General features: G+C 43.7%; 2 protein-coding genes across 5 annotated transcripts in view; one reads left to right on the forward strand and one right to left on the reverse strand.

Annotated features, from left to right (window-relative positions):
* The window catches only part of LOC109411881 (dedicator of cytokinesis protein 3), a 681785-nt gene that overhangs the window by 340819 nt on the left and 327509 nt on the right, over positions 1 to 13457 (forward strand). The gene's annotated exons all lie outside the window — the stretch shown is intronic.
* The window catches only part of LOC109412721 (innexin inx3), a 138314-nt gene that overhangs the window by 14860 nt on the left and 109997 nt on the right, over positions 1 to 13457 (reverse strand). The window contains exon 1 of one of the 2 annotated variants that reach the window (XM_019686343.3): positions 8140 to 8471. The exons of the other annotated variant lie outside the window; for it this stretch is intronic. The gene's annotated coding sequence lies outside the window, so the exon portion shown is untranslated. Of the gene's footprint in view, positions 1 to 8139; positions 8472 to 13457 lie in introns of those variants that run through there. 2 annotated transcript variants of the gene reach the window in all.

Raw genomic sequence — 13457 nt, forward strand, 5'->3', positions numbered from 1 at the left:
TGAATGACTGCGGCGGTCGTTTTCAGTTCCTCGATGTGAGAACTGGCAGAGTCCGAGAGCTCCATTCGTGAGCGGCCCAACAAGGTCAATTCCCAATAATCCACACACTACTCATGCTGACAGGCCATTCGTCTCAAGCGGTGGCTTGTGAGAGTGAGTGCCCTATACGCTACCACGGGTGAAAACACTCAACTACAGAAAACAGAATGGAAATTTAGCCCTGTCAGCTCTCGCTTTCAGCACGCTGCGTGTGAGTGTGAGTGCCTATTTCATTTCGCTCCCGTCTTGCTGATCGGAAAGCAACAATGACAGGAAAACTAAAACGGAGAAAATGAAAAAAAGCAAAACATCGCTCTCATAAAGGTCTGTCGAAAAATTGCAGCACTGAAATTCACTCATTTGCAGATCGGTTGATATGTCCTTTTAATACTTTCATCCCTTGAATTCACCTTATAAGAGAACGACGAATTTATCAAACAATAAGTCTTCCAAAGTTATGCTTAATATTGTCTGGGATTTCTCGTCTTTTCAGGAAGTAAAATTGTATCGTAGTCAAACAGTAGTTGTAGCATGCGTCATTCACTTGTAGACTGATTTAACGATTGTCGTCATACTTATTATGTTCAATGTAAATAACTCCTATGTAGAAGAAAACCACGTGTTGAATCAGTGGGTTTCCATCAGTGAATCATTGAAGGTTTGATTGTTGCAACTGACCGCACTGCATATGATTAATGACGTGTTCTTGCTTCTTTGTTGACTGCAGTTTCATGGCAGAACTTGATAACAGTAGTGATGTAATAGAAGAGCCCTGAATAATATTTTTCGAGATTCAAATTGAACAGCTGAGTAACATTCATTTTTTACTTTTTGCAATCGTTTTGGATAACTAGTTTACTGAACTCCAGTAAAGAATTGAATGTCGAATTATTGAGACTGTTCCGCTGTCTTCATCTCGTCAAACTCTTGATTACATAGCAAGTGAACTGAATCTGATCATCATGAACAACTATCAAGAATCTCTAGCTGATAACCTTGCGAAACTGTCCCGTGCAATGTTTCACAATTAGCGTAATCATAACCTGTGTAAATAGTTAGTAAATAAGTAGCTATTGTTGGTGATGCTAGCTTCCCCGTGACGGAGACTACAATCAGCTCCATCAAAACATTTGGTCTTGTCTGCAGCCAACCCGACTAGAAAAATCTAGCAATTTTATAACACATTGTGTTATGATGTTATAAAAATTTTCTGAAACTTATTATGTTATTAACTAGGTGTAGGATGGTGTTAAAATAACTAAAATTGTAACAAAAAGTACACCGGTCTAATCAAAATAATAACCTATTTTGTTATGATCTGATCAATATTATAACAAAATATGATATAAGTTTTAGCTTCAAGAAAACTAGTTCCTATCATATTTTGATACAATTGTACAAAACGCTATTCTGAATTTCAAGTAATTGAGCCTAAATTATTTCACAATGAGTTATTAAACAACATTACGTTATAAATATGATATAATTGAGATATAATATTTTTAAACCTCGAATATATTAAAACTTGATTATACCACAATGAGTTATAAATATCAGGGTTTGTTATAATAATGTTATATTTTTGTTAGAATCTTCTAGTCGGGAATCGGATGCCAAAGCAGGGAGTTCACTCTGACTACTAGCACAGCCCTAAGCAATTGGTTGAACTACTGAACAGAGATTTCTCTTGAATCATACCTTGAATTCAACTGATGAAACTGTTGCTTGTTGACAACGTTCTACATGAAAGGTGTGCTCAAACTTCAATAGTTTATTAGACGGAATGTGCTCTCCACTTTATTGATGGATGGCTTCGATTACTTAACAACCAGTCAGTGGTATTATCATCCACTTATGGTTATGGCGAGATGACAATGATAAAAGTATACCGACTTTTCGAACCCTCTAAGCAAAATACCCTCTTCGAATGAGTGTAATCAAGGTACAAAACTGATTACACTCATTCGAAGATAATAGTATAATTTTATTTGCCTACTTGCCTAGCACTGATAGCAAATTTCTACCGAATGGTGTCTTGAATTCAGCTATTGAAACTGTTGCAAAACAATGGTTTAAATTTCCCTAGCAACCATTAGTGGTATAATACGTTTATGGTTTAACGGATTAAATCCACCTCAGGACGACATTTTCGTCATACTCATATGCGTCAGCTAGATGAAATAAACTTTATTTGGCTTTACTTCTGTTTTGTTTTGTAATGTTTTGTTCAATGCAACAGATATCAACAACTTTGATGAAACGAATGGCTTCGTATTGGTGAGAGTTCAACTGTCATGAAGCTACTTACAATTGTTCGAGATTTTTGTCTGAGGAACACGCTTTTCCACTTATCTTTGAATCTTTCCAAGAACAATAAAAAAGGCAAAACACGGCTAAAGAGAATTTTATCCTCGAAGAGGACTTGCTCTAGAGCCGAAACGTCGAGGCAAATCCAAAACAGCATTTTTGGTAACCAAGACTATAGCGCCGATACAAGTAGCTCACTTGCATTCTAAACACTACTTCAATGATGAAACTTACAGGCAAACAAACGTAACTTAATGAACCACTTCTTCGTCAATCTATCAGGTACACTGTCGCTGTTATCCTTCGGTGAGCAAGTCTCAAGAAATGTGGCTTTCTGCATCAATGTCTCCAAAAGCTGGTCCTCGTGCAAAAGGTATTAGTTTGAAATAGGGCTGTGCGCTATGACGGTGAAATAACATGAAGAATTATCAATAGTTGCCTTCCCAAGCAGCATTTCAATGACCTTATATTTTTGATGAGGTTTTGAAAATCTCCATAAAACCGTAATGTTTTGGTTTTATGATGGTTAGAATACTCTTTCGAATCCATTTTATTGAAAACAAGAAAAGTTGGATTGCATATCAAAAAAATCTGACTCATTGGCTTGTTGTCAACTACCAAGATAACTCTAGCTGATAACCTTGCAAAGCCGTCCTCAGAGTGTTATAGTATAATCATTAATAATATAGTAAACATGCTACCCTGTAGCGGATGCAAGCATCTTGCTCTCTCACAGATTGCGATTGCGATCAGCTTCATCAAAATACCTGATCTTGTTTGCAACCAACCGGGTGCCAATACTAAGCGTTGACACCGACTAATTGGACAGTCTTAATTAGTGGCAGAAGGCTGCTTTCTCTCTATTTATACATACCATGAGTCGACTTTTATTTTTGTTGAAGATGTCTTTCAGATCGTACAGTTCCTTGTTAAATCGTACTTATCCGCATTTTTATCTAATGCGATCTGAAGCCGCTGATTAAAGAAAATAATTAACTTTGCTCCCTGAAAACCACTGGTGTTATCTTACGTTTATAGTTCAGTGACGATTCCCAAGCTTCAAATTTAACTGTTCAACAAATCTAAATCTTCAAGTTCTTTGGAAATGTATTTGGTTTTACAGTATTTTTCTCTGTGTGAAAAAGAGGGATCTATTCTAGTTGAGGCTTTATACCATGTGGAGGAAGCTTACAGCTCTTTAAGTAACTTGTAATGTTGAAGAATATAACAGCTACATTCTTTCAACGTAAAAGGCAAAAGCAGCTTAGCTGATCTGCCATTCATCTGTCAACTTCATGTCCAATCGAGTCCAGTCGGACACATTTCCATCGAGATCGAGCACATTTAATTCATTGAGTGTGTATGACTCATGCACTTACACCACAGAGAATTAATTAGCTTGTATAAGGCTTGATGGCTACTTTACAAGTTATATGTATGATATCACATGCTCTGCTCAAGGGATCTATTTAGCTGTAAAGCTGCATCGAATAGTGTTGAACTGTAAGCTAACTTGTCCAAATGGTTTTACTTATAAAAAAACGATTATGTAATCAGATCCACTCTTGCATAAATATCAATACCGTTGTTAAAAAGGGCTATCTTCTCGATTTGTGCTAGCAGAGTTGCGCTCTGACACTGTCAATGGTAAGCAAATCGCCTATGTTGATAGGTCGTCGATCAAAGTCGGTGTATGCTCTGTTAAATCAAGTTGAACATCAAGTCGTTGCTTGTCAATATCGTCCTGATATTGATCGACCTACATTGATAGTGACGGTGGTAAGCTCACGTAACTGATATTGCGCAGCTCTGTGATAGTAAATTTGACTTGCGTGGGTGGATCCAAATTAAGATTGTTTGTTTACAAAAATGCGTGAGATTCTTTTGACATGTGACAGTGAACACAGAACTAACAAAACTTACACTGAACAAAAAATCAACACTGATTTCCCATTGATTTGAATACAATGCTTTTAAGTGAAACAAAACCACTTAAGTCACATTCCATCGAAAAGTTCACAGCCAAACTGTAACGCAGCTGTTGAATTGAGGAAATTACCACCCGGCAGACAGAGGGCAGGCAAAGCCAATAACAAGTTCCATAACCGCCATTATCACCACCAGCTTCTTCCTAATGGAAACGGCAGAGTGCGAATTTTTCCACTGGTTCCGGGCATCATTTGCCGCTAATTTGTTGCCATGTTCCATTAGCTGGCAATCGTCAAAATCTTCTCGTGCTTGCACTTCCACTTAACGAAACACCGGCATTGTAATGTTCGCGGCTTGCTTCGGTTTTCGTCAAGTTCGATTCTTTCGGGTTGGTCGAAGCTTGTTTTCATCACGTCGTCGTTGAATGAAAATATTTGGAATTACACTGGCTTTACGGAATAAGCAGAATGACTCTTTGTTTCTATGCCTTTAATCCAAATATGACTCGTTGGGATATAAAATTTATCTCTCACAAACTAGTTTTGTAACAAAGCAGCTTGCACACACATGGCCCGAGCCTGAGCTGCTGCATCGTCATCATCATCATATCATAACCAACCATTGTGCAGCCGCGTGTCCACGGATCCATGTCATTTCGCTTGTTTATACAAAGCGATAAACAGTAAACAACTTTCTTCCCTTCTCGAGCATTCTTGAGCGGGCGGCGGGCGAGCGCCCTACACGAAGAAAAGCCAAGCCAACAGAATACTCTCGACGACCAAAGCAAAGCCTGCTTTGTTTACACTTGACGACGAACGACGATGTTATGGACTTATGAAGCCTACCTTCTATTCCAACAAGCAAGCCGCATCTAGTTATCTTCCGCGGTCACCATCAACGTATCGGGCCACTACGATGATAGATTATGGGCCCATAACCGAAGCCGATGACGAGCTTCCAACCGGCCGGTGCGATAGTGCCCACTGATCACCGCATCGGCTTATCGATGTCTGTCACTACACGACCAATCGGCTTAGTTCCAAAGATGGATTCCGATCAATCGGTTTTTGGACAGTTTTGCGTCCGAAAAAGGAGGACCGCCGGCTAGTTTAGCCCAATGATTGATGGGTACCGCCAACAACGCAACGGTTGCCACCTTGGTTTCCACAATGGGCACTGGTCAGCCTCTTCCGGTTTTTTTGTTCTACTAGGTGGGAATTCAATACTAATTAGCTCGCTCTCGGCTTCGGTCGTTCGTTCGTTCGTTCCTACACTGCTGATAATTGCACGTTGACTGTGGAAAGTGCGGCAAATTATCTCTACGCTTAACCTCCGCCGCAATGGCGGAGGTCTTGCGTGAAAAGTAGGCTGCGGAGCCTACAAGAGAACGGAGTAGCCATTTTAAGCAGCGCCATCATCAGTGCTAATCGTTATTGTTATTCCGAAATATATTGAACAGTACCATCACCATCATCGCCTTTACTCTTCTTCGATCGACTGGAACACCTTCCAGCCAGCGAGTGAGTGGATGCGGAGAGATGCGAACTGATGAGAAGAAGAAAGCCTCGAAAGCCGAACAGTCGATCATCATCATCATCATCATCATCGGCAGTCGATCGTGAGAAAATGTACGGCTCAGGATTGGTTCGTGTTCAACCACGGTTGAAGAATTTCTGCTCCGGACCGGACCGAGACCAAGTCGGGCCGGGCCGGCCGGCCAGAGGCAGGCGGACAAACATGCTCTCCTATTCTGTATGTGCATTTTTCGTCTTTTTAAACGGCACCTCATTCGTCGTCGTCGTCGTATCTCCATCGGATCGCATACGAACGCAATGGAACGCCGCCGGAGACGACAACAACGACGTCGAGTGACGGTGGTTGTTTTTAAATGGATGTAGCCAGGTAGGCAGAGAGGTACGTGAAGAAAGTCTCGAACCGATGGCTGAGCCTTCTTCGCAGACGGTAGGAGACCCAGGGCCGGTTCTGGGGGTTCAGGAGGACCGAATTAGATCGAAGCTAATTTAAAATCAAATTTCGTATGTTTTTTAATTTTCTCACTAATTTCAACTAGAATTCATGACATTCAAAAGCACTGATTGCATGATGAATCCAAATTATGTTGCGATCTAGGGTAGCTATGTGTCCAACGGTCACGAAGTCGTGCAACGTAGAAACTTATTACGGTTAAACCAACCATATTGATTGTAAACTCAAACGTATTGTTAGTTTGTTCTGAACACAAAAATCAAACTGTTTGGGACAAACGTTAACTCAGGTTTCTACGTTTGTGTACATTTACAGCTGTAGATCCTAAGCTCCAAACTAAAAAAAACTGTTCGGTTTACTCAGAACTGCTAGAGTTCGGCTCTGGACCGGCCAAATGAGAAGCTGTATGGTCTTCTCAGAAACGTGGCAACATTGTATTGTTCGTTGAGACCTCGCACAGCCAAAAGCTTTTAGAAACAACAACAACAACAACAGAACGGATAACAGTTAAGACAACAACTTATCGAGGAGCTCATCGACGAAGATCCACCGCAATCGATGGCGATTGATTAGGCACTCGACTTGACTCTCGAGTTTCTTCTTGCAACTAACCAACGAACGATGTTTACAGAAGTTGAGGAACCGTAAACATCGTCAGCAGGGCTTAAGTTTTCGCCAGCACCGGAGACATATAATTTTGCCGCCGTTGCAAAACATCAATCAGCTACTAATTGGAAACGCGTGGTTTAGCTGCGCCGTCTTCGTGTCGGTATCGGTGAACTGCTTTTTGTGTGTCGCACGCTCAAATTACCCTATAATTTGCGCCAGCAACATCAACCGAACCTGCACGGTTTATCACCTCCTCCGGCTAAAACTGGCGACCGCTAGATGCTGACAACACATTCATGGAACTGTCAGCCAGCAGGTTTTGCTGTAGCCTCTATGTTGATGGGAGTCGATCATTGCATTAGTTCGTCTAATAACCTCGCTCGGTAATTGGAGAATACCTGCATAAGTCAACACAATTCAAGTGCTCATGTTTCTTCAAAATAGTCCAAGTCGATAAACGTTTTGCTTTCAGTTTTCGTCCCCTTCCCATCGTTTTAGTGCTAGAAGTGATTCATCAAAAATTTGGGCTCCCAGTCGATAGTCGTCGATCGGTTTTCTTCTTCTATCATCATCGTTTCGGCATTTCCAGCAACTCCTGCAATGTTTCATCATCCTCTCTGCATCTTCGTCGTTTGCTGCGTTCGTTCGTTGTCTGTTCAGCCGAGTGTACAACAAACGACGAAAACGTCAATGTGCACGCATACACCGAGGGAGGGGAACGCCAGGCCGAACACAAAGCACATGCCAGCCTGGGACAGGTAGGGTGAGCGCGAGGCGTCCCCTTCCCCACGCCCTTGGTACACTCTGCCTCGCCGCTGCTTCACCTCCTGCATTGTGCGCTCTCACTACTGCATCACAGCAGCTGGGAAATACGCCATTTTCTTTGGTTCTTCGTGTCGCTGCCCGTATCCTTTTATGATTTACTTCGATTGGGTCCTGCACTGCTGCTGAAAACCCGATCCGTTCACGCTTCATCGGCCCCGATTTGCTTCGATTCCCGTTCCCAATACAAAAACCCGTTTCTTCACTCAACAGCCAAACACTTTCTTCTTCGCCTCCAAAACACCGTTATCCCGCAAGTCGAACGAGCACACACTTCTTCCATCTTTTTGGCATTTCTTCTGTCAAAACACTCGTTTCGCTGTTGTGCTGCAACGCGTTAACGCGTTGTCAAACTTTCTTCGTTTCCAACATTTGCGACCCCACGACAGAGCCAGAAACAAACAAAAATCTGCTTTGAAACAGAAAACCCATTATAAACTCACTAACCGCGCAAGCACGCACACAACCCGCTTCAGAACACGATCACGCGTGTTTCTCTTAATCCACAGTTAATCTGTCACCGTCGTCACCGCGACTGACGGTTGTCGGATGCTGCCGCTGCTGCTGCTGCCGCCGCCGATGCGCCGCTTCTGCAATACTTTTATTGCGCTTAGTAGAAAACAAAAAAAAAACGCCCGCCGTGTCGCCGTTGTTGTCGAACTGCTCCCTAGCTCCCTTCTAGCAGTGGTGATCCTACGGACTACTTGATCACACTGCCGTCGTTGCCATTCACACCGCACGAGCGTCTCTCTGGGACTGAAACGGCCCAAACGGAACCGAAGTCGAGTAGGCTGTGCTGTGACTGCAGCGCGCTGCCTGCTACCACCGTTACCGCTAATTCTGTTGGTAACTCACTCTCAGTAGGCGCGCGCTCTTCGCTTTCCGGTGCGGTACACGGTGGCGAATTTCAGAGCGAGCGTTAAACGAGTGACTCCATCGAGGGTGAAGAAGGGAACTCACCTTCAGTCGGTGCTTGCTTGCTGTACGCTTCAGTTCGGCAAAGAAACATTTGCGTTGGTATGAGTGTTGAATTCCTTTGCCGTTGGTACGTAAATGGAGAGTTTATTGAGTTCCGTGCCGGACGTTCGCCTTTCAGTCGTGGTGAAGGCAACATGCAAGCTGCTGTGCGCTTAACCTAATGATAAACATGTTAAAGCTTTCGTTATATGCCGATCATATGGTACGAAATGTATCATATTCGATAAGACATAACATCAATTTTAATTGGGAAATTGTCACTCATTGACATCTAACTTATTTCTGCTGCAACAAATAACTTTCCCATTCCACAACAACCCAGTCGCGAAAGGGTCACTCACGTGAGCGACTCAGCCACAAACGCTAGCAGTCACGAGATCTCTTTGATCACCATAATCCGTTGCGTTGTTTGATTCTCTCTCGCTGAGGCCTTTACGTACCTACGTTCATGTGTTTGTATGTACACACGCGGATTATCTCCTCAACAAGCACAACAAGAGCCAATGTTGGAGCTCTGTTACAATCTAGTCAGCCTCTTGTGTACGTTGGTGATGACTGTGGCTTCAAAACTGGTTCTACTTGCAGAGTCTCTCGGCATCCACTTCCCCGTTCGCCCCACAAACCGCCCTCCGGGACCAGAGCAAAGATCACCTCCCCATTACCTGTGACTCAATGTTAACACTGGTAGCACATGTTGCCTATTCTTCTGGTCGACCGACGACGACGACGACCGTATCATGAACTGGACACCGTTCCAGACACGCACTTTATAGTGCGTGTGGGAACATTTTGGGACGTTGAAAGAAAAAAAAAGTCACCGTGACTGATCTTCTATCGCGGGAGCTGATCAGCAATGGACTTGGAAAAGAAGCAACAGAAAGAATGGAACAGGCTGCGAAAGGTGTAACATGGAAGTTGATGGGGCAGGGCGGGCACTCGGGGCAAAACGTGCCATAGTTTTGAAAGTTGGCGATAAAATATGGGGAACATTGAGAGAAAATTTTATTTAAATTCCACTGGAAATCACGAGAATATTTTTACCATCGTCCGTTCTCCATTACTTCCGCTGAATATCATAGGTTTGACAGGATTTAATTGCATGGCTTGTGATCGTCCGAATCATAAGGAATCTTAAATGGTAAACTCAAGAAGAGTTTGCTGAAGTGAGGAAATGCCACGAAGAAGAAGAATTTCCAACGATGAAAAGGAGGGTTTCGCAGATCAGGAGAAGCAGAAACAATCTTTTTGAAAAGGTAGAGAACGCAAGGATGAATGGAAGAATCTACAGCGAGAACTGACGAAGGCGCAGATATTCGCTCGTCAATCCTGTTGAGAGTGCACTGTTACACTGTTACAATGCTCCTCTGCCGTGAGTATGTACCTGTGGCGCGTCATCGAAGACGACGCCCCGGATGTGATGAGGATGAATTCGCTGAGTGGAAGGCCGCCGATCGGCGAAAGCCGCCCATAGCGACAACTGTAGCGTTACGTTCACTGTAGGAGAAAAGTGTTCGTCGTGGGTCATTGACAGCGGGCGAGTGCCGGCAAGTCCTTATTCGAGGAGCTACGGGAATTTCCAGGCGGCTAGATTACAGTAGCGCACGGCAAGAAGGTACAAATCCTGGATGAAGGAAGTGGAGAGCTGATGTTGGTCGTCGATGCCGACAACAAGACGGTGCGGATTGCCATGGGGGATGTCAAGTACGTACCAGGGCTGTCTACCAGCCTGATTTCCTTTGACAAGCTGACGCAGAAACAGCTGACGGTGTGTTTGGATGAAACGTGTTGTCGGTGGGGTAGCCTGTACTTTCTACGATGCCTTGGGTCTTCGTTGAAGGTGAGTGAGGGTCATCTGCTGATGCTGAACTGTCAACATCAGAGACATCGCCAGTTGGGCCACTGCGACTGGGCGGCCATCGAGCGCCTCAACAAAGACCGACTGGCAAGTCCTCCGCCATCTTGATCCGCGTTGCATACAGATTTGTGTGTTCACTCCAATCGGCAATCGGTACGTGATGCACATTGTGGACGACTACAGCAGATTCACCGTGGGTGACGTATCTGCTACGGAACAAGAGCGAAGCTGCACAGAAAGACTTAAGGCATGACTTAAGGACTATGTAAGGACCGTTAATATTTTCGGCCGCAAACCGAAAGTCATCCGTTTTGACGGCGTTGTCAAGCACAGCAAAATGGACGGGAAAGCAACGAAGCTGAACCTGGAAACGGGCCTCATAACCATTAGCCAAGGCGCAATGTGATGATTATGTGCTGCATTACGACGTTGGAATCGCTGCTTGTGCCATGGAAGAACCGATATTCCGTGAAGCTGGAGGGAGCTCGCAATGACAGCGGGAATGAACGACGAAATGGAATCCCATGAGCAGTGTGGAACCTGCCGTTTCCGCCTGCGAGAAGGGCAGTAGGATCAAAGTGAGTTTATCGTTGGAAGCGGAACGATAATGGTGAAGTTGTGATGCATAAGGCACGAATAGTCGCCCTGGTGTTGTCTTCGAGCATATGTTTGCTTCTGTTACCTGTCATGCTAACCTGCGTACGTTCCTGGCAGTATCGGCCAAGAGAGAGATTAACGCCCAACACTTCGTCGTTAAGACTGCTTATCTCTACGGGACGCTTGAAGAGGAACTGTTCATTAGACAACCTGTCAGGTACGAAGCAATGGAAAAGGAGGAGCTGGTGTGCCGGCTCAGGCGCAGCATACACGGCCTGTGGCAGTCGGTCAGATACTGGCACCGTAAGTTGATGGAAACCCTAATGAAGTATGGATACAAGCCGACAAAATCGGACCTGTGCCTATATATCAAGCAAACGGCAACGGCTACGACTACGATCTACCTGTTGGTCTATGTTGATGGAGAAGAGTCAGAGATGTTCCAGAGTCTGCAGCAGGAGTTCCAGATGACTCGCGTGAGTCAAGTGCGCCATTTCCTTGGCCTGGAAGTAGAGTACGATGGCGGTCGATACAGGATACGTCTCGGAGTAACCTATATCGACTACCTGATCAAGAAGCACGGCGGCATGGCAGATGCGAAGTCAGCGAGAGGCCCGATGGACGTTGGCTACCTCAAGGCCGAGGATACCTAGTCAACCTTTGGAAGACGTGACGACATACCGGAGTCTAGTGAGAGCGCCTCTTTACTTAGGTGGTGTGGCTAGCTCGGCGATTCTGGGGCGAAAGATCTGTTGGCCCACTGAGATAGGGTAGCGAACCACTTGGGCAGCGGTCGGTATTTTGGGCACTACACGGAAAAAAAATCCATTCCCCTCATCATGAATAAAAAATCATGTTCTTATGATGTCTGCCAATTCATATTATCATGGTTATGATTCATAATATCATGAATGAGTTGACCAGAAATATGAATAGAAACAAGCATTTCCATAAATTATATTCATGGTCGCTTCCTAGCGTTACACTTATCTGCCATATGCAATTATATAAATCGCGCGGTAGTCCAGCACAGACATGTGGAAAAGTTGAACCTGCTATTTTTGCAAAGTTTTTATTTGGTTAGAGTAATAAATGTATATATATCAGGAAATGGAACATCAAAACAGTGTGCCCGTAAGATTCGGAAGTTTGTTGGGAGTTGATTGACTAAAAAGTAAAGGCGCAAAAAGTAAACAGTGCCCAGTTCGCGTTTTCGTTGTGCCATCCGTCGTAGTTTCGAGTATATGTACGGAGGGTGAAGCAAAGTGGGAATCGCGCGCGCTAATTTTCGGTAATTATCTCTATTTTTCCGGTTTATCCTTCGTTCGACGACTTCGGAGACTCAGCAAGTGGTGTGAACTAGTGAACAATCGATATGGTTTGGAGGGCATCAGCGCTTGAAAATTGAAGCGTGTTACCGCAGACGAATCATTGCCATCAAGCTGGTCCGTTAGTGGATTGGTATAGAAAAGCAATAAAAATATCAAAAAGTCTGAAATGGAGGCTTTTGGCGTAATATTTTACCTCTTGTGAGCTTACTTCATTGTAAACGAAGCTAGTTCTGTTCGCTTGTGTTACTTTGCAACTTTTATGCAGTTAAACACTTGTTGAAAGACCCTCCTAGGATAAGCATGTGGTGGAATTATCCCCTGGGACAGTTTTATCACGGGGCTGGACGTTTTTCTTCGGAGGGGGCGTATTGCCCCGTTTGTTTTGAAAATCCAAATTTTGGAACGTTTTCGAAAAACGTTCCAACGCTTCCATAGCCACGTCTCCAAAGGCAAAGTTCGCATGCAACACTTCACTAACTTTAGTAACAACGATTTGCAGTGAACAATAGATGAAATAAGGCGCTAGTTTCAGATATATTGCCATTTCTGCTTAGGGGGGGGGGGGGGGGGCATATTATACCTGTTTACCCTAGATGTAGCAGCCAAAGACAAAAATAGTAAACCAGCTAAATATGATTATCCGGTGAGTTCGATCATTGTTGTTCCCTTTTGTATTTGAACATGACATATCTTCACTAACAAGAAGCCAACTAAAAAGTGCTGCTTGCTCATAGAAAAAAAAAGATGATGGAAAGATCCCAAAATCATAGAAATGGGCTCTGATATCACGTATTTTATTTTCTTATGATTTTAGCTTGCAACGATTTATTTATCTAATTAAAAGCATTTGGGACCGATGACGACGGAATCATAAAAGTAATTCTTAATTCCATGAATTCTATGCATGGCTTCATCTCCCTCAACCATGATTTTATGAATATGACTTGGAAGCATTTAGGTCCGACGACGACGGAATCATAAAAGAATTTTTTGATTCCATGAAT

Source organism: Aedes albopictus, chromosome 1 (genome assembly GCF_035046485.1).
Source record: "Aedes albopictus strain Foshan chromosome 1, AalbF5, whole genome shotgun sequence".
NCBI lineage: Eukaryota > Metazoa > Arthropoda > Insecta > Diptera > Culicidae > Aedes > Aedes albopictus.